We start from the raw sequence: 18,314 nt of genomic DNA, 5'->3' as shown, positions 1-18,314 counted from the left end.
CATCCTAGCCCTAAACATGCTCTAACAATTTCATCACCTGAAGAAGAGCTGCACGCAATAAAGGCACCTACTCCTACTACACACATTGCTCTCCTCTAAAAGACCCTCCTAGCCCCTACCTCAAAAAGGTGTGCGTTTCCAAGTAGAGACCGGTACGCATCAGTCCATAGACTCCAACCCACCTAAAGAACCCTGCAACTGACAGAAGGAAAAACAAAGCACTTACCCCTAAGAGCAGCCCAGGCACAATGAGCTCCCTCATGCCTTGCCTGGGGCTCATATACCATTTGGCCCCGCCCACCACCCAAACCCAATCACCTGGGAAAGGGAGGGGCAAAAAACAACAAAGTAGACAGGCAGCAGGACAAGCACCAGCTGTGGTTTTCTATTTTTTTTCATCTGGTTTTCAGCTCAACACCATGCAGAGGGCAGACAAGAGAACTGGGGTGTTTCTAGAAGCAACAATCCCCAGGCTTTTGCTTCAGCTTTCAATATTGAAAGCTTCTCTCCTCTACAACCCACCCCTTTCTCAGGAACCAGGCAGCATTCAAGTGACCTGCTTTGCTCTGATTCTAAAGACTAGCACAGTCCACCTTGCCTGTGGCACCTGATAAACAGAAGAGAAAGCAACCACAGCAGCAAAAGCCACAGCACCCGTAGGGCAGTTGCTCTCATCCCCTCCTTTACCTCAGCAGCTTACCTACCCCACAGAGCAGATGCTTCCCACCTGTTCTCTTTAGCCACCTACAGCACCTCGAAAAGGCAAACTGGAATTTTACTCTATTTGATGTAGTAAAGTAACTGCAGTGACAACCGCACCCCAAAAGCAACTGCTGCATCTCTTCATCGCCCACCAGAGTCACTCCAGAGGCAGCTCGGGTCATGACATTCCGTATCGCACACTGCGTTTCCGCCTGAACAAAGAAAAACACAGAAGATAAACATTCAGCTGCCAGCATTAGCACCCATCCCTCAACAACAGAAGTGACTCCATATTTCATTTTATTCCTTTTAAAACAGCAGTCCACTTGCCTCTGTACCTGGAAATTAGATCCAAGCTCAAAAGGAGTAGACAGCATCACCCATGCCACCTGGCAACACAAAAGGACAAAATGACCACTGTGCTTGCAAGCAACCACCTGCCACACCACTCCTCTGGCCCAAACAGCCTCACCTCAGACCCTCAGAGGGAAGCACCTGAACGTCTTTCCCTTTGCTTCCGATAAGGGATGACCTCGCTGACAACACTCTCACCTTCCCTCACTGCTCCGGGACATGGGGATTTCCCCGTCCAAGACTGCACTAGGCACCCGCAGAGACAAGAGAAAAGCACAACCTAAGGCACATCACAGCCACAGCATACCTGCTAAAATACCTCTTCCCAGCTGCTTTACTTAAGCTGCTTGTTAGCTCTATCTGAGATCTGTGCCTGGGCGGCGCCGCGCGAAACCGCGCCCGGGCGGCGCCGCGCGAAACCACAGGCTTACCCTTCACAAAGAAAAAAGGTGACCCTGCTCAGCCTCTTCCTTATACTGCCCTTATGCAGTCAAGGCCCTTGCCATGCATACTGAGGCTCTTTGTCAATCCTCTGGACAGTTACGCAAATGCCTTGATATATCTACAGATTAAAATAGAACCCCAGAAAACAGGAACCGTACCCCACCATTTCCCAAACACAAGTCAGCCAGGCAACCCCTCCTAAACATACCTCTAGTACGTGAATTCCAAGCACTTCACATCTAGAAGGCTGCAAGCTCTAAAGACTCTACAGCCAGCCAAACCGCAGGCAAAAGCTCCAGAAATATAACAAAGTGTCCCTCACCCTGAAAAAGACTCCACCTTACCTGCCTACTGCTGCTCTTTTCAGATACATGCTTGCACAGGGAGCTTCCAGGATCCAGTTCTCCTAAACCCTGCTCCATCACTTCACCACCACACTTGGAACTTGGATAATAGTTGACATACAGGCCAAGACTCACAACAAGCCCCATCAATCTGTGAAAATCCTCAGGGACCTACAACACACAAGCTAACATTACCATCCTAGCCCTAAACATGCTCTAACAATTTCATCACCTGAAGAAGAGCTGCACGCAATAAAGGCACCTACTCCTACTACACAGATTGCTCTCCTCTAAAAGACCCTCCTAGCCCCTACCTCAAAAAGGTGTGTGTTTCCAAGTAGAGACCGGTACGCATCAGTCCATAGACTCCAACCCCACCTAAAGAACCCTGCAACTGACAGAAGGAAAAACAAAGCACTTACCCCTAAGAGCAGCCCAGGCACAATGAGCTCCCTCATGCCTTGCCTGGGGCTCATATACCATTTGGCCCGCCCACCACCCAAACCCAATCACCTGGAAAGGGGAGGGGCAAAAACAACAAAGTAGACAGACAGCAGGACAAGCACCAGCTGTGGTTTTCTTATTTTTTTTTCATCTGGTTTTCAGCTCAACACCATGCAGAGAGGCAGACAAGAGAACTGGGGTGTTTCTAGAAGCAACAATCCCCAGGCTTTTGCTTCAGCTTTCAATATTGAAAGCTTCTCTCCTCTACAACCCCTTTCTCAGGAACCAGGCAGCATTCAAGTGACCTGCTTTGCTCCGATTCTAAAGACTATCACAGTCCACCTTGCCTGTGGCACCTGATAAACAGAAGAGAAAGCAACCACAGCAGCAAAAGCCACAGCACCCAGTAGGTCAGTTACTCTCATCCCCTCCTTTACCTCAGCAGCTTACCTACCCCACAGAGCAAGATGCTTCCATCCTGTTCTCTTTAGCCACTTACAGCACCTCGAAAAGGCAAACTGGAATTTTACTCTATTTGATGTAGTAAAGTAACTGCAGTGACAACCGCACCCCAAAAGCAACTGCTGCATCTCTTCATCGCCCACCAGAGTCACTCCAGAGGCAGCTCGGGTCATGACATTCCGTATCGCACACTGCGTTTCCGCCTGAACAAAGAAAAACACAGAAGATAAACATTCAGCTGCCAGCACTAGCACCCATCCCTCAACAACAGAAGTGACTCCATATTTCATTTTATCCTTTTAAAACAGCAGTCCACTTGCCTCTGTACCTGGAAATTAGATCCAAGCTCAAAAGGAGTAGACAGCATCACCCGTGCCACCTGGCAACACAAAAGGACAAAATGACCACTGTGCTTGCAAGCAACCACCTGCCACACCACTCCTTCCTGGCCCAAACAGCCTCACCTCAGACCCTCAGAGGGAAGCACCTGAACGTCTTTCCCTTTGCTTCCGATAAGGGATGACCTCGCTGACAACACTCTCACCTTCCCTCACTGCTCCGTGACATGGGGATTTTCCCTGTCCAAGACTGCACTAGGCACCCGCAGAGACAAGGGAGAAAAGCACACCCTGAAGGCACCTCACAGCCACAGCATACCTGCTAAAATACCTCTTCCCAGCTGCTTTACTTAAGCTGCTCGTTAGCTCTATCTGAGATCTGCGCTCCCGGGCGGCGCGGCGCCGCGCGAAACCCTGCCCCGGGCGGCGCCGCGCGAAACCCTGCCCGGGCGGCGCCCGCGCGAAACCCTGCCGGGCGGCGCCGCGCGAAAACCTGCCCGGGCGGCCGCCGCGCGAAACCCTGCCCGGCGGCGCCGCGCGAAAACCCTGCCCGGGCGGCTGCCGCGCGAAACCCTGCCCGGGCGGCGCCGCGCGAAACCCTGCCGGGCGGCGCCGCGCGAAACCCTGCCCGGGCGGCGCCGCGCGAAACCCTGCCCGGGCGGCGCCGCGCGAAACCCTGCCCGGGGCGGCCGCCGCGCGAAACCCTGCCCGGGCGGGCGCCGCGCGAAACCCTGCCCGGGCGGCGCCGCGCCGAAACCCTGCCCGGGCGGCGCCGCGCGAAACCCTGCCCGGCGGCGCCGCTGCGAAACCCTGCCGGCGGCGCCGCGCGAAACCCTGCCCGGGCGGCGCGCGCGAAAACCCTGCCCGGGCGGCGCCGCGCGAAACCCTTGCCCGGGCGGCGCCGCGCGAAACCCTGCCCGGGCGGCGCCGCGCCGAAACCCTGCCCGGGCGGCGCCGCGCGAAACCCTGCCCGGGCGGCGCCGCGCGAAACCCTGCCCGGGCGGCGCCGCGCGAAACCCTGCCCGGGCGGCGCCGCGCGAACCCTGCCCGGGCGGCGCCGCGCGAAACCACGGCTTACCCTTCACAAATAAAAAAGGTGAGCTGCTTCAGCCCTCTTCCTTATACTGCCCTTATGCAGTCAAGGCCCTTGCCTGCATACTGAGGCTCTTTGTCAATCCTCTGGACAGTTACGCAAATGCCTTGATATATCTACAGATTAAAATAGAACCCCAAAAACAGGAACCATACCCCACCATTTTCCCAAACACAAGTCAGCCAGGCAACCCTCCCTAAACATACCTCTAGTACGTGAATTCCAAGCACTTCACATCTAGAAGGCTGCAAGCTCTAAGACTCTACAGCCAGCCAAACCGCTAGGCAAAAGCTCCAGAAATATAACAAAGCGTCCCTCACCCTGAGAAAGACTCCACCTTTACCTGCCTACTGCTGCTCTTTTCAGATACATGCTTGCACCAGGGAGCTTCCAGGATCCAGTTCTCCTAACCCTGCTCCATCACTTCACCACCACACTTGAACTTGGATAATAGTTGACATACAGGCCAAGACTCACAACAAGCCCATCAATCTGTGAAAATCCTCAGGGGACCTACAACACACAAGCTAACATTACCATCCTAGCCCTAACATGCTCTAACAATTTCATCACCTGAAGAAGAGCAGCACACAATAAAGGCACCTACTCCTACTACACAGATGCTCTCCTCTAACAAGACCCTCCTAGCCCCTACCTCGAAAAGGTGTGTGTTTCCAAGTAGAGACCGGTACGCATCAGTCCATAGACTCCAACCACCTAAAGAACCCTGCAACTGACAGAAGGAAAAACAAAGCCTACCCCTAAGAGCAGCCAGGCACAATGAGCTCCCTCATGCCTTGCCTGGGGCTCATATATGAGCCCCAGGCTCATATATGGCCCCGCCCACCACCCAAACCCAATCACCTGGGAAAGGGGAGGGGCAAAAAAACAACAAAGTAGACAGCAGCAGGACAAGCACCAGCTGTGGTTTTCTTTTTTTTTTTCCATCTGGTTTTCAGCTCAACACCATGCAGAGGGCAGACAAGAGAACTGGGGTGTTTCTAGAAGCAACAATCCCAGGCTCTTGCTTCAGCTTTCAATATTGAAAGCTTCTCTCCTCTACAAACCCCTTTCTCAGGACCAGGCAGCATTCAAGTGACCTGCTTTTGCTCCGATTCTAAAGACTATCACAGTCCACCTTGCCTGTGGCACCTGATAAACAGAAGAGAAAGCAACCACAGCAGCAAAAGCCACAGCCACCGTAGGTCAGTTACTCTCATCCCCTCCTTTACCTCAGCAGCTACCTACCCACAGAAGATGCTTCCATCTGTTCTCTTTAGCCAGTTACAGCACCTCGAAAAGGCAAACTGGAATTTTACTCCTATTGATGTAGTAAAGTAACCTGCAGTGACAACCGCACCCCAAAAGCAACTGCTGCATCTCTTCATCGCCCACCAGAGTCACTCCAGAGGCAGCTCGGGTCATGACTTCCGTATCGCACACTGCGTTTCCGCTACTGAACAAAGAAAAACACAGAAGATAAACATTCAGCTGCCAGCACTAGCCACCCATCCCTCAACAACAGAAGTGACTCCATATTTCATTTTATCCTTTTAAAACAGCAGTCCACTTGCCTCTGTACTGGAAATTAGATCCAAGCTCAAAAGGAGTAGACAGCAATCACCCCTGCACCTGGCTACACACAAAAGGACAAAATGACCACTGTGCTTGCAAGCAAACCACCTGCCACACCACTCCTCTGGCCCAAACAGCCTCACCTCAGACCCTCAGAGGGAAGCACTGAACGTCTTCCCTTTGCTTCCGATAAGGGATGACCTCGCTGACAACACTCTCACCTTCCCTCACTGCTCCGTGACATGGGGATTTCCCTGTCCAAGACTGCACTAGGCACCCGCAGAGACAAGAGAAAAGCACACCCTAAGGCACCTCACAGCCACAGCATACCTGCTAAAATACCTTCTTCCCAGCTGCTTTTCTAAGTGCTCGTTAGCTCTATCTGAGATCTGCGCCCGGGCGGCGCCGCGCGAAACCCTGCCCGGGCGGCGCCGCGCGAAACCCTGCCCGGGCGGCGCCGCGCGAAACCCTGCCCGGGCGGCGCCTGCGCGAAACCCTGCCCGGGCGGCGCCGCGCGAAACCCTGCCCGGGCGGCGCGCGCGAAACCACAGACTTACCCTTCACAAATCAAAGGTTGACCCTGCTCAGCCTCTTCCTTAGACTGCCCTTATGCAGTCAAGGCCCTTGCCATGCATACTGAGGCTCTTTGTCAATCCTCTGAGACAGTTTACGCAAATGCCTTGATATATCTACAGATTAAAATAGAACCCCAGAAAAAGGAACTGTACCCCACCATTCCCAAACACAAGTTAGCCGGCAACCCCTCCTAAACATACCTCTAGTACGTGAATTCCAAGCACTTCACATCTAGAAGGCTGCAAGCTCGAAAGACTCTACAGCCAGCCAAACCGCAGGCAAAAGCTCCAGAAATATAACAAAGCGTCCCTCACCCTGAAAAAGACTCCACCTTACCTGCCTACTGCTGCTCTTTTCAGATACATGCTTGCACAGGGAGCTTCCAGGATCCAGTTCTCCTAAACCCTGCTCCATCACTTCACCACCACACTTGGAACTTGGATAATAGTTGACATACAGGCCAAGACTCACAACAAGCCCCATCAATCTGTGAAAATCCTCAGGGACCTACAACACACAAGCTAACATTACCATCCTAGCCCTAAACATGCTCGAACAATTTCATCCCCTGAAGAAGAGCTGCACGCAATAAAGGCACCTACTCCTACTACACAGATTGCTCTCCTCTAAAAGACCCTCCTAGCCCCTACCTCGAAAAGGTGTGTGTTTTCAAGTAGAGACCGGTACGCATCAGTCCATAGACTCCAACCCACCTAAAGAACCCTGCAACTGACAGAAGGAAAAACAAGCACTTACCCCTAAGAGCAGCCCAGGCACAATGAGCTCCCCTCATGCCTGCCTGGGGCTCATACCATTTGGCCCCGCCCACCACCCAACCCAAGCACCTGGAAAGGGGAGGGGCAAAAAACAACAAAGTAGACAGGCAGCAGGACAAGCACCAGCTGTGTTTTTTTTTTTTTTCATCTGGTTTTTAGCTCAACACCATGCAGAGAGTGCAGACAAGAGAACTGGGTGTTTCTAGAAGCAACAATCCCCAGGCTTTTTGCTTCAGCTTTCAATATTGAAAGCTTCTCTCCTCTACAACCCCTTTCTCAGGAACCAGGCAGCATTCAAGTGACCTGCTTTGCTCCGATTCTAAAGACTAGCACAGTCCACCTTGCCTGTGGCACCTGATAAACAGAAGAGAAAGCAACCACAGCAGCAAAAGCCACAGCACCCGTAGGCAGTTGCTCTCATCCCCTCCTTTACCTCAGCAGCTTACCTACCCCACAGAGCAGATGCTTCCCACCTGTTCTCTTTAGCCACCTACAGCACCTCGAAAAGGCAAACTGGAATTTTACTCTATTTGATGTAGTAAAGTAACTGCAGTGACAACCGCACCCCAAAAGCAACTGCTGCATCTCTTCATCGCCCACCAGAGTCACTCCAGAGGCAGCTCGGGTCATGACATTCCGTATCGCACACTGCGTTTCCGCCTGAACAAAGAAAAACACAGAAGATAAACATTCAGCTGCCAGCATTAGCACCCATCCCTCAACAACAGAAGTGACTCCATATTTCATTTTATCCTTTTAAAACAGCAGTCCACTTGCCTCTGTACCTGGAAATTAGATCCAAGCTCAAAAGGAGTAGACAGCATCACCCATGCCACCTGGCAACACAAAAGGACAAAATGACCACTGTGCTTGCAAGCAACCACCTGCCACACCACTCCTCTGGCCCAAACAGCCTCACCTCAGACCCTCAGAGGGAAGCACCTGAACGTCTTTCCCTTTGCTTCCGATAAGGGATGACCTCGCTGACAACACTCTCACCTTCCCTCACTGCTCCGGGACATGGGGATTTCCCCGTCCAAGACTGCACTAGGCACCCGCAGAGACAAGAGAAAAGCACAACCTAAGGCACATCACAGCCACAGCATACCTGCTAAAATACCTCTTCCCAGCTGCTTTACTTAAGCTGCTTGTTAGCTCTATCTGAGATCTGTGCCTGGGCGGCGCCGCGCGAAACCGTGCCCGGGCGGCGCCGCGCGAAACCACAGACTTACCCTTCACAATTAAAAAAGTTGAGCTTGCTCAGCCTCTTCCTTATACTGCCCTTATGCAGTCAAGGCCCTTGCCATGCATACTGAGCCTCTTTGTCAATCCTCTGGACAGTTACGCAAATGCCTTGATCTATCTACAGATTAAAATAGAACCCCAGAAAAAGGAACCGTACCCCACCATTTCCCAAACACAAGTTAGCCGGCAACCCCTCCTAAACATACCTCTAGTACGTGAATTCCAAGCACTTCACATCTAGAAGGCTGCAAGCTCTAAAGACTCTACAGCCAGCCAAACCGCAGGCAAAAGCTCCAGAAATATAACAAAGCGTCCCTCACCCTGAAAAAGACTACACCTTACCTGCCTACTGCTGCTCTTTTCAGATACATGCTTGCACAGGGAGCTTCCAGGATCCAGTTCTCCTAAACCCTGCTCCATCACTTCACCACCACACTTGGAACTTGGATAATAGTTGACATACAGGCCAAGACTCACAACAAGCCCCATCAATCTGTGAAAATCCTCAGGGACCTACAACACACAAGCTAACATTACCATCCTAGCCCTAAACATGCTCGAACAATTTCATCACCTGAAGAAGAGCTGCATGCAATAAAGGCACCTACTCCTACTACATAGATTGCTTTCCTCTAACAGATCCTTCTAGCCCTTACCTCAAAAAGGTGTGCATTTCCAGTAGAGACCGGTACACATCAGTCCATAGACTCCAACCCACCTAAAGAACCCTGCAACTGACAGAAGGAAAAACAAAGCACTTACCCCTAAGAGCAGCCCAGGCACAATGAGCTCCCTCATGCCTTGCCTGGGGCTCATATATGAGCCCCAGGCTCATATATGGTCCCGCCCACCACCCAAACCCAATCACCTGGGAAAGGGGAGGGGCAAAAAACAACAAAGTAGACAGGCAGCAGGACAAGCACCAGCTGTGGTTTTCTATTTTTTTTCCATCTGGTTTTCAGCTCAACACCATGCAGAGGGCAGACAAGAGAACTGGGGTGTTTCTAGAAGCAACAATCCCCAGGCTTTTGCTTCAGCTTTCAATATTGAAAGCTTCTCTCCTCTACAACCCCTTTCTCAGGAACCAGGCAGCATTCAAGTGACCTGCTTTGCTCCGATTCTAAAGACTAGCACAGTCCACCTTGCCTGTGGCACCTGATAAACAGAAGAGAAAGCAACCACAGCAGCAAAAGCCACAGCACCCGTAGGGCAGTTACTCTCATCCCCTCCTTTACCTCAGCAGCTTACCTACCCCACAGAGCAGATGCTTCCATCTGTTCTCTTTAGCCACTTACAGCACCTCGAAAAGGCAAACTGGAATTTTACTCTTTGATGTAGTAAAGTAACTGCAGTGACAACCGCACCCCAAAAGCAACTGCTGCATCTCTTCATCGCCCACCAGAGTCACTCCAGAGGCAGCTCGGGTCATGACATTCCGTCGCACACTGCGTTTCCCCTGAACAAAGAAAAACACAGAAGATAAACATTCAGCTGCCAGCATTAGCACCCATCCCTCAACAACAGAAGTGACTCCATATTTCATTTTATCCTTTTAAAACAGCAGTCCACTTGCCTCTGTACCTGGAAATTAGATCCAAGCTCAAAAGGAGTAGACAGCATCACCCATGCCACCTGGCAACACAAAAGGACAAAATGACCACTGTGCTTGCAAGCAACCACCTGCCACACCACTCCTCTGGCCCAAACAGCCTCACCTCAGACCCTCAGAGGGGGAAGCACCTGAACGTCTTTCCCTTTGCTTCCGATAAGGGATGACCTCGCTGACAACACTCTCACCTTCCCTCACTGCTCCGGGACATGGGGATTTCCCCGTCCAAGACTGCACTAGGCACCCGCAGAGACAAGAGAAAAGCACACCCTAAGGCACCTCACAGCCACAGCATACCTGCTAAAATACCTCTTCCCAGCTGCTTTTCTTAAGCTGCTCGTTAGCTCTATCTGAGATCTGCGCCGGGCGGCGCCGCGCGACCCTGCCCGGGCGGCGCCGCGCGAAACCCTGCCCGGGCGGCGCCGCGCGAAACCCTGCCCGGGCGGCGCCGCGCGAAACCATGCCCGGGCGGCCGCGCGGAACCCTGCCCGGGCGGCGCCGCGCGAAACCCTGCCCGGGCGGCGCGCGCGAAACCCTGCCCGGGCGGCGCCGCGCGAAACCCTGCCCGGGCGGCGCCGCGGAAACCCTGCCCGGGCGGCGCCGCGCGAAACCCTGCCCGGGCGGCGCCGCGCGAAACCCTGCCGGCGGCGCCGCGCGAAACCCTGCCCGGCGGCGCCGCGCGAAACCCTGCCCGGGCGGCGCCGCGCGAAACCCTGCCCGGGCGGCGCCGCGCGAAACCCTGCCCGGGCGGCGCCGCGCGAAACCCTGCCCGGGCGGCGCGCCGCGCGAAACCCTGCCCGGGCGGCGCCGCGCGAAACCCTGCCCGGGCGGCGCCGCGCGAAACCCTGCCCGGGCGGCGCCGCGCGAAACCCTGCCCGGGCGGCGCCGCGCGAAACCCTGCCCGGGCGGCGCCGCGCGAAACCCTGCCCGGGCGGCGCCGCGCGAAACCCTGCCCGGGCGGCGCCGCGCGAAACCTGCCCGGGCGGCGCCGCGCGAAACCCTGCCCGGGCGGCGCCGCGCGAAACCCTGCCCGGGCGGCGCCGCGCGAAACCCTGCCCGGGCGGCGCCGCGCGAAACCACAGACTTATCCTTTACAGCTGAAAAAGGTGACCCTGCTCAGCCTCTTCCTTAGACTGCCCTTATGCAGTCAAGGCCCTTGCCATGCATACTGAGGCTCTTTGTCAATCCTCTGGACAGTTACGCAAATGCCTTGATATATCTACAGATTAAAATAGAACCCCAGAAAAAGGAACCGTACCCCACCATTTCCCAAACACAAGTTAGCCGGCAACCCCTCCTAAACATACCTCTAGTACGTGAATTCCAAGCACTTCACATCTAGAAGGCTGCAAGCTCTAAAGACTCTACAGCCAGCCAAACCGCAGGCAAAAGCTCCAGAAATATAACAAAGCGTCCCTCACCCTGAAAAAGACTCCACCTTACCTGCCTACTGCTGCTCTTTTCAGATACATGCTTGCACAGGGAGCTTCCAGGATCCAGTTCTCCTAAACCCTGCTCCATCACTTCACCACCACACTTGGAACTTGGATAATAGTTGACATACAGGCCAAGACTCACAACAAGCCCCATCAATCTGTGAAAATCCTCAGGGACCTACAACACACAAGCTAACATTACCATCCTAGCCCTAAACATGCTCTAACAATTTCATCCCCTGAAGAAGAGCTGCACGCAATAAAGGCACCTACTCCTACTACACAGATTGCTCTCCTCTAAAAGACCCTCCTAGCCCCTACCTCGAAAAGGTGTGTGTTTCCAAGTAGAGACCGGTACGCATCAGTCCATAGACTCCAACCCACCTAAAGAACCCTGCAACTGACAGAAGGAAAAACAAAGCACTTACCCCTAAGAGCAGCCCAGGCACAATGAGCTCCCTCATGCCTTGCCTGGGGCTCATATACCATTTGGCCCCGCCCACCACCCAAACCCAATCACCTGGGAAAGGGGAGGGGCAAAAAACAACAAAGTAGACAGGCAGCAGGACAAGCACCAGCTGTGGTTTTTTTTTTTTTAATCTGGTTTTTAGCTCAACACCATGCAGAGAGTGCAGACAAGAGAACTGGGGTGTTTCTAGAAGCAACAATCCCCAGGCTTTTGCTTCAGCTTTTGAATATTGAAAGCTTCTCTCCTCTACAACCCCTTTCTCAGGAACCAGGCAGCATTCAAGTGACCTGCTTTGCTCCGATTCTAAAGACTATCACAGTCCACCTTGCCTGTGGCACCTGATAAACAGAAGAGAAAGCAACCACAGCAGCAAAAGCCACAGCACCCGTAGGCAGTTACTCTCATCCCCTCCTTTACCTCAGCAGCTTACCTACCCCACAGAGCAGATGCTTCCACCTGTCTCTTTAGCCACTACAGCACCTCGAAAAGGCAAACTGGAATTTTACTCTATTTGATGTAGTAAAGTAACTGCAGTGACAACCGCACCCCAAAAGCAACTGCTGCATCTCTTCATCGCCCACCAGAGTCACTCCAGAGGCAGCTCGGGTCATGACATTCCGTATCGCACACTGCGTTTCCGCCTGAACAAAGAAAAACACAGAAGATAAACATTCAGCTGCCAGCATTAGCACCCATCCCTCAACAACAGAAGTGACTCCATATTTCATTTTATCCTTTTAAAACAGCAGTCCACTTGCCTCTGTACCTGGAAATTAGATCCAAGCTCAAAAGGAGTAGACAGCATCACCCATGCCACCTGGCAACACAAAAGGACAAAATGACCACTGTGCTTGCAAGCAACCACCTGCCACACCACTCCTCTGGCCCAAACAGCCTCACCTCAGACCCTCAGAGGGAAGCACCTGAACGTCTTTCCCTTTGCTTCCGATAAGGGATGACCTCGCTGACAACACTCTCACCTTCCCTCACTGCTCCGGACATGGGGATTTCCCGTCCAAGACTGCACTAGGCACCCGCAGAGACAAGAGAAAAGCACAACCTAAGGCACATCACAGCCACAGCATACCTGCTAAAATACCTCTTCCCAGCTGCTTTACTTAAGCTGCTTGTTAGCTCTATCTGAGATCTGTGCCTGGGCGGCGCCGCGCGAAACCGCGCCCGGGCGGCGCCGCGCGAAACCACAGACTTACCCTTCACAATTAAAAAAGTGAGCTTGCTCAGCCTCTTCCTTATACTGCCCTTATGCAGTCAAGGCCCTTGCCATGCATACTGAGGCTCTTTGTCAATCCTCTGGACAGTTACGCAAATGCCTTGATCTATCTACAGATTAAAATAGAACCCCAGAAAAAGGAACCGTACCCCACCATTTCCCAAACACAAGTAGCCGGCAACCCCTCCTAAACATACCTCTAGTACGTGAATTCCAAGCACTTCACATCTAGAAGGCTGCAAGCTCTAAAGACTCTACAGCCAGCCAAACCGCAGGCAAAAGCTCCAGAAATATAACAAAGCGTCCCTCACCCTGAAAAAGACTCCACCTTACCTGCCTACTGCTGCTCTTTTCAGATACATGCTTGCACAGGGAGCTTCCAGGATCCAGTTCTCCTGCTCCATCACTTCACCACCACACTTGGAACTTGGATAATAGTTGACATACAGGCCAAGACTCACAACAAGCCCCATCAATCTGTGAAAATCCTCAGGGACCTACAACACACAAGCTAACATTACCATCCTAGCCCTAAACATGCTCTAACAATTTCATCCCCTGAAGAAGAGCTGCACGCAATAAAGGCACCTACTCCTACTACACAGATTGCTCTCCTCTAAAAGACCCTCCTAGCCCCTACCTCGAAAAGGTGTGTGTTTCCAAGTAGAGACCGGTACGCATCAGTCCATAGACTCCAACCCACCTAAAGAACCCTGCAACTGACAGAAGGAAAAACAAAGCACTTACCCCTAAGAGCAGCCCAGGCACAATGAGCTCCCTCATGCCTTGCCTGGGGCTCATATACCATTTGGCCCCGCCCACCACCCAAACCCAATCACCTGGGAAAGGGGAGGGGCAAAAAACAACAAAGTAGACAGGCAGCAGGACAAGCACCAGCTGTGGTTTTTTTTTTTTTAATCTGGTTTTTAGCTCAACACCATGCAGAGAGTGCAGACAAGAGAACTGGGGTGTTTCTAGAAGCAACAATCCCCAGGCTTTTGCTTCAGCTTTGAATATTGAAAGCTTCTCTCCTCTACAACCCCTTTCTCAGGAACCAGGCAGCATTCAAGTGACCTGCTTTGCTCCGATTCTAAAGACTATCACAGTCCACCTTGCCTGTGGCACCTGATAAACAGAAGAGAAAGCAACCACAGCAGCAAAAGCCACAGCACCCGTAGGTCAGTTACTCTCATCCCCTCCTTTACCTCAGCAGCTTACCTACCCCACAGAGCAGATGCTTCCATCTGGTCTCTTTAGCCACTTACAGCACCTCGAAAAGGCAAACTGGAATTTTACTCTATTTGATGTAGTAAAGTAACTGCAGTGACAACCGCACCCCAAAAGCAACTGCTGCATCTCTTCATCGCCCACCAGAGTCACTCCAGAGGCAGCTCGGGTCATGACATTCCGTATCGCACACTGCGTTTCCGCCTGAACAAAGAAAAACACAGAAGATAAACATTCAGCTGCCAGCATTAGCACCCATCCCTCAACAACAGAAGTGACTCCATATTTCATTTTATCCTTTTAAAACAGCAGTCCACTTGCCTCTGTACCTGGAAATTAGATCCAAGCTCAAAAGGAGTAGACAGCATCACCCATGCCACCTGGCAACACAAAAGGACAAAATGACCACTGTGCTTGCAAGCAACCACCTGCCACACCACTCCTCTGGCCCAAACAGCCTCACCTCAGACCCTCAGAGGGAAGCACCTGAACGTCTTTCCCTTTGCTTCCGATAAGGGATGACCTCGCTGACAACACTCTCACCTTCCCTCACTGCTCCGTGACATGGGGATTTCCCTGTCCAAGACTGCACTAGGCACCCGCAGAGACAAGAGAAAAGCACACCTAAGGCACCATCACAGCCACAGCATACCTGCTAAAATACCTCTTCCCAGCTGCTTTCTTAAGCTGCTTGTTAGCTCTATCTGAGATCTGCCTGCCGGCGGCGGCGCCGCGCGAAACGTGCCCCGGCGCCGCGCGCTCGCCGCCGCGCGAAACCACAGACTTACCCTTCACAATAAAAAAGTGACCTTGCTCAGCCTCTCCTTAGACTGCCCTTATGCAGTCAAGGCCCTTGCCATGCATACTGAGCCTCTTGTCAATCCTCTGGACAGTTACGCAAATGCCTTGATATATCTACAGATTAAAATAGAACCCCAGAAAAAGGAACCGTACCCACCATTTCCCAAACACAAGTTAGCCGGCAACCCCTCCTAAACATCCTCTAGTACGTGAATTCCAAGCACTTCACATCTAGAAGGCTGCAAGCTCTAAAGACTCTACAGCCAGCCAAACCGCAGGCAAAAGCTCAGAAATATAACAAAGCGTCCTCACCCTGAAAAGACTACACCTTACCTGCCTACTGCTGCTCTTTTCAGATACATGCTTGCACAGGGAGCTTCCAGGATCCAGTTCTCCTAAACCCTGCTCCATCACTTCACCACCACACTTGGAACTTGGATAATAGTTGACATACAGGCCAAGACTCACAACAAGCCCCATCAAGCTGTGAAAATCCTCAGGGACCTACAACACACAAGCTAACATTACCATCCTAGCCCTAAACATGCTCTAACAATTTCATCACCTGAAGAAGAGCTGCACGCAATAAAGGCACCTACTCCTACTACACACATTGCTCTCCTCTAAAAGACCCTCCTAGCCCCTACCTCAAAAAGGTGGCATTTCCAAGTAGAGACCGGTACGCATCAGTCCATAGACTCCAACCCACCTAAAGAACCCTGCAACTGACAGAAGGAAAAACAAAGCACTTACCCCTAAGAGCAGCCCAGGCACAATGAGCTCCCTCATGCCTTGCCTGGGGCTCATATACATTTGGCCCCGCCACCACCCAAACCCAATCACCTGGGAAAGGGGGAGGGCAAAAAACAACAAAGTAGACAGGCAGCAGGACAAGCACCAGCTGTGTTTTCTTTTTTTTCATCTGGTTTTCAGCTCAACACCATGCAGAGGGCAGACAAGAGAACTGGGGTGTTTCTAGAAGCAACAATCCCCAGGCTTTTGCTTCAGCTTTCAATATTGAAAGCTTCTCTCCTCTACAACCCCTTTCTCAGGAACCAGGCAGCATTCAAGTGACCTGCTTTGCTCTGATTCTAAAGACTAGCACAGTCCACCTTGCCTGTGGCACCTGATAAACAGAAGAGAAAGCAACCACAGCAGCAAAAGCCACAGCACCCGTAGGGCAGTTACTCTCATCCCCTCCTTTACCTCAGCAGCTTACCTACCCCACAGAGCAGATTGCTCCACCTGTTCTCTTTAGCTCACCTACAGCACCTCGAAAAAGGCAAACTGGAATTTTACTCTATTTGATGTAGTAAAGTAACTGCAGTGACAAACCGCACCCCAAAAGCAACTGCTTGCATCTCTTCATCGCCCACCAGGTCACTCCAGAGTCAGCTCGGGTCATGACATTCCGTATCGCACACGCGTTTCGCCTGAACAAAAGAAAAACACAGAAGATAAACATTCAGCTGCCAGCATTAGCACCCATCCTCAACAAACAGAAGTGACTCCATATTTCATTTTATCCTTTTAAAACAGCAGTCCACTTGCCTCTGTACCTGGAAATTAGATCCAAGCTCAAAAGGAGTAGACAGCATCACCCATGCCACCTGGCAACACAAAAAGGACAAAATGACCACTGTGCTTGCAAGCAACCACCTGCCACACCACTCCTCTGGCCCAAACAGCCTCCCTCAGACCCTCAGAGGGAAGCACCTGAACGTCTTTCCCTTTGCTTCCGATAAGGGATGACCTCGCTGACAACACTCTCACCTTCCCTCACTGCTCCGGGACATGGGGATTTCCCCGTCCAAGACTGCACTAGGCAACCCGCAGAGACAAGAGAAAAGCACAACCTAAGGCACATCACAGCCACAGCATACCTTGCTAAAATACCTCTTCCCAGCTGCTTTACTTAAGCTGCTTGTTAGCTCTATCTGAGATCGTGCCTGGGCGGCGCCGGCGCGAAACCGTGCCGGGCGGTCGCCGCAGGCGAAACCACAGACTTACCCTTCACAATTAAAAAAGTTGAGCTTGCTCAGCCTCTTCCTTATACTGCCCTTATGCAGTCAAGGCCCTTGCCATGCATACTGAGCCTCTTTGTCAATCCTCTGGACAGTTACGCAAATGCCTTGATCTATCTACAGATTAAAATAGAACCCCAGAAAAAGGAACCGTACCCCACCATTTCCCAAACACAAGTTAGCCGGGCAACCCCTCCTAAAACATACCTCTAGTACGTGAATTCCAAGCACTTCACATCTAGAAGGCTGCAAGCTCTAAAGACTCTACAGCCAGCCAAACCGCAGGCAAAAGCTCCAGAAATATAACAAAGCGTCCCTCACCCTGAAAAGACTCCACCTTACCTGACTGCTGCTCTTTTCAGATACATGCTTGCACAGGGAGCTTCCAGGATCCAGTTCTCCTAAACCCTGCTCCATCACTTCACCACCACACTTGGAACTTGGATAATAGTTGACATACAGGCCAAGACTCACAACAAGCCCCATCAAGCTGTGAAAATCCTCAGGGACCTACAACACACAAGCTAACATTACCATCCTAGCCCTAAACATGCTCGAACAATTTCATCACCTGAAGAAGAGCTGCATGCAATAAAGGCACCTACTCCTACTACATAGATTGCTTTCCTCTAACAGATCCTTCTAGCCCTTACCTCAAAAAGGTGTGCATTTCCATGTAGAGACCGGTACACATCAGTCCATAGACTCCAACCCACCTAAAGAACCCTGCAACTGACAGAAGGAAAAACAAAGCACTTACCCCTAAGAGCAGCCCAGGCACAATGAGCTCCCTCATGCCTTGCCTGGGGCTCATATATGAGCCCCAGGCTCATATATGGTCCCGCCCCACCACCCAAACCCAATCACCTGGGAAAGGGGAGGGGCAAAAAACAACAAAGTAGACAGGCAGCAGGACAAGCACCAGCTGTGGTTTTCTATTTTTTTTCCATCTGGTTTTCAGCTCAACACCATGCAGAGGGCAGACAAGAGAACTGGGGTGTTTCTAGAAGCAACAATCCCCAGGCTTTTGCTTCAGCTTTCAATATTGAAAGCTTCTCTCCTCTACAACCCCTTTCTCAGGAACCAGGCAGCATTCAAGTGACCTGCTTTGCTCCGATTCTAAAGACTAGCACAGTCCACCTTGCCTGTGGCACCTGATAAACA

At 52.1% G+C, this 18,314-nt stretch overlaps 1 long non-coding RNA gene across 1 annotated transcript; it reads right to left on the bottom strand.

Annotated features, from left to right (window-relative positions):
- Nucleotides 1–144: 144 nt before the first annotated feature.
- On the bottom strand, nucleotides 145–14,839 carry LOC126913780 (uncharacterized). Its single transcript, XR_007709380.1, has 3 exons — nucleotides 14,173–14,839; nucleotides 9,222–9,457; nucleotides 145–318 (listed from the first exon to the last, which is right to left on the bottom strand). It is a non-coding gene; the product is annotated as an uncharacterized LOC126913780 (long non-coding RNA).
- Between the last annotated feature and the right edge of the window lie 3,475 nt (nucleotides 14,840–18,314).

Source organism: Cygnus atratus, unplaced genomic scaffold (assembly GCF_013377495.2).
Source record: "Cygnus atratus isolate AKBS03 ecotype Queensland, Australia unplaced genomic scaffold, CAtr_DNAZoo_HiC_assembly HiC_scaffold_89, whole genome shotgun sequence".
Lineage (NCBI taxonomy): Eukaryota > Metazoa > Chordata > Aves > Anseriformes > Anatidae > Cygnus > Cygnus atratus.
Note: the sequence above shows the minus strand (reverse complement) of the source record. Positions and strands in the feature narration are given on the sequence as shown.